This window comes from Cryptomeria japonica, chromosome 3 (genome assembly GCF_030272615.1).
Source record: "Cryptomeria japonica chromosome 3, Sugi_1.0, whole genome shotgun sequence".
NCBI classification, from domain to species: Eukaryota; Viridiplantae; Streptophyta; class Pinopsida; order Cupressales; family Cupressaceae; genus Cryptomeria; species Cryptomeria japonica.
In genome coordinates this window covers 251,686,102-251,689,776 of record NC_081407.1, presented here as the reverse complement: position 1 = coordinate 251,689,776, position 3,675 = coordinate 251,686,102, and the positions used below count along the sequence as shown (strand labels likewise).

Here is a 3,675-nt window from a genome sequence, read left to right as displayed (position 1 = left end):
ATAGATTTAGGGTATGGCTGATTGCTATTGGGGCATTAATTTAGAAATCTTGTGATTTTTTCACTTCAATTGTTGCAGTTCTATTTTGGATAACTGTCAAAAAGTTAGAGAGCTTTAAACCCGTAATCAGTAGTGGCAAAAAAAATGTCTCAAAAATCATAAAATCTGTCAAAAAACATATTTTATGTTATCAATTCGATAAATCTATCCATGTCGCTTCAAGTTTTAGACCAACAATATTGATAAATAATTTTAAGCATTTTTTTATTTAAAAGATGTATTTCTTTACTTTACAAAAACATAAACATAAATAAATAATGATTTATAATGAAATCATATAATAAAATTTTAAAATTTTGATTGGTGAAAAACAAAACTAATATTCACTATTCAAGTACACTACCTTGCCTATTCAATGCTACGGCAGAAACTAATAATAAAGAAATTGATATATGCTCTTTAAGCTCTTCAAACTTTATTTCTCATTGCGCTAGGTAGTTCACGTCCATTATTTTCTCATTTATTATATATTTTTCAGAACCGTATTACCAAAGGACATGAAAAATAGTAAGCTATATTGGCAATAATAATTTAAATGGATTCGTTACATTATTTTCCCACAATGCTTCGCATGTGGCAAATATGCTACGTGGTGTGATAAATTCCAAACAAGGACACAGTCTTCTACAACTACATATTATGACATTCATTTAATGCACAACTTTATTCAACTAAGCAAATATTCTAATTGGGTTTCCTGCAATTCTTTCTGACTTCTCCGCTGCTACCAGTGAGAGGCTTTATGTTTCCCATATTCACCATGGCCGCTGCAAAATCACTGAAAAAGGTATTCTGATTGTTAGAATAGGTTCTAACTTGAGAATCAGCAGAGCCTCCGTTGAATAGCTCCTGGTCAGAGTGAAGAAGTCCTTTCTGACTTCTCAGATTTGCGTAGTATTTGTTATCAAACGCGATGGGCGTTTGCACATCTAATAGCGCCACATCTAATAGCGACAAGTTATTGTCACCACCATTGCTTGGGCACTTAGCCTTCACAGAAGTGGCAAATGCACTGTTTATATTCGTTTCATTGTAGACGTGAGTTCTGAAATTGGTGCACCGCGCTTGACCAATTGTATGAGCACCTGAAACAAATCAAAACAGCCGTTCCTTTAGTTAACACAGATGCCAATTTAAATAGCTTGATATCCATACAAACTTGTTATTCAATATATATAATGTTAAATTACCTGAAAGGGCTATCATATCCTTTGTGGAAAGACCCTGATTACTAAAAGAGGAGATAAGTGCGCTGAGGCTGGATGTGGGTGCAGGAATATTGCTGTTTGCACCACTCAGGCTTGCAGTTTTTGAGTCTCTCCTCCTGAGTTGTACTGTCCATGATGGCCCTCCTAACTGGTCATTCAAAACAAAATTATTTATGATTAACAACAATATTGTTTCCCTCTGATCGATTCTAAAAATAATATTATTCTCATTAATTCTCCCAAGATACTAACAGCAATATTATTGCTTTTCAATCATTCCCGCGTTAATACTAAGGATTTATGATAGCTCGAAAAGATAAACAAAGTAGAAGGAAGAAATTTCATACTTCGACAACTGAATCACGAGCAGCAATAGCCAAAATGTCAGCACAAGACACAACTCCACCGCATTAGATTTAATGGTGTCAACCACATCGAATCCTCTAACTGAGTTTGCGTTGGGCCTCGCAGTTTTTTCACCCGTAATGTTTGATGAATCATCTAACAGAATGGACCCATCACAACCCTGAAAAATTCAGAGAACAATTTAAGAGAAAAAGGTTATATTGAGGCAACAAACTAAGTAACAAAGAGTCCAGAAAACGTAAAAGAAAATCGATAAACATACGTTAACGAAACAGTCGTGAAAGTGAAGGCGGACTAACGATGCACCCATGCGCTTTTCCTTGGCGACCGCTGCTGTCACCGCAGCTTTGACAGTAGAGAGTGCCATCGAACACGTCTTATCGTAGAAAGTTGAACTGAGCTGCCCATTGGCAAGACTCGAACACAAGACTACCAAACCAATACATGCAATCAAGCTATTAGTCCTCATGACTGATTGTTAAGCAGCTCCAATAAACAAATTGTATTGATAGTTCTGTGTTCGAGAGCAGAATCAAATTTGTTGTGTGGAATGGTATGAGAGTATTAGCTTCTTATAATGGTTGAAGAGCTTCGATGGAGTGTATAATCTTTAGATTTTGGTCGTAGGAGTTTTTCCTCTCCACAAAATATGGTCGATGTGGAAGGAATCCAACTGGAACGCAAATTCAACATACGATGCCCCACAGCCGTATAATTCTGAGATTTTAAAGATATTTTAAGAAAGCTAGCTACTGAGGGAGGGCTCCTTCATGCCATCAATCATAGAAAATGGTGTCCAGTCCACCATGCAACAAATTTTTTCAAATTAGTTGTTGAGTGGTGCCGCCCAAACACGTTGTCTTTGACATTTCGATGTTTGAAACGGTGGGAGCGTGGAAAGAGCACACCATACTCATTCTAAGTTGTCGACCACTTTATTCGTTTACTTTGTCAAAGTCATAATTCCTTTACGTAATAGAATGTCTCGTGCAAAGCAAAGTGCAAGGTTGAGGAGTCTGGGTATATTTGTAAGTGCTCCGTCCTATTTTGCTCCCTATTAAAAAATGTTTCTTTTTAAAGCAGTCGTCCAATTTTTAAATTAAGAAAAATGTTCTTAAGTGGCTTTAAATTAGTAATGAAATTGAATGGCACGGTATTAATATTTAATAATAAATAAATAAAGTCATTGAATTTATTTATTTTTATTGTGTTAGTTTAATTAGATTTGGAAAGAAAATCAATTTATGCACAAATTTTGGTAAATGATATTGTTTCAAAAAATGTTATCTTTCACATGAATAAAATTGATTTCAATTTATGGAGCTAATCCTTGCAAACAAGCTTAGTGTTTACGTTTGGTCATTTGACCTTCTCTCTAATAAGATTCATGCTTTCTTAGTAATAGACAATTACAATGGCTCCATAATGATAAGTGACGTGAAATGGCAATCTAATTAAGTTAATTATGATCAACATTTTGGTTAAGTTTTTTAGTTAAAATAGACTTGAAAATAATATCGACTTAGGTATGTAATTTTTTTTGTTATGCTGGACTTTGAGACCACTCAAACAAATTTTGTTAATTGATATTGCTCCAAAGAATCTTGTGTACATGAATCTCTTTTCACATGAATAAAATTGATTTCAGCTCCATAGCATTAATCTTTGTAGACAAGTTTAGCACTTACATATGATGTTTTAACTTTCCCTCTAACTAGAATCATGCTCTCTTGGCAACAAAGGAGTGTCATGGTTCCATAATGATAAGAGATGGCACATGGCAAGATCTAGTTAGTTTAGGCTTGGATGAATTTGAGTATTGCTCTCTGAATCTAGGTTTTTCTTGTTGGCCTAATATTACCTAAAATATGACATGGACTTTCAATTTTAGAACTCTTGATCTATGAATATGGACATACTTAGAATCTAACATATTCAAATTTTCATTTTCAATTTCACAAATGAGTATTCATTAATGATTTTATAGACACGACATTATTTTAAAGATGACTTAACTTAATTTTGGTCAAGTGTTAGGACT

The 3,675-nt window shown here is 34.3% G+C and overlaps 1 pseudogene; it reads right to left on the bottom strand.

Moving 5' to 3' along the window:
* Nucleotides 1–602: 602 nt before the first annotated feature.
* LOC131037455 (peroxidase 4-like) lies at nucleotides 603–2,156 on the bottom strand (annotated as a pseudogene).
* Nucleotides 2,157–3,675: the final 1,519 nt, after the last annotated feature.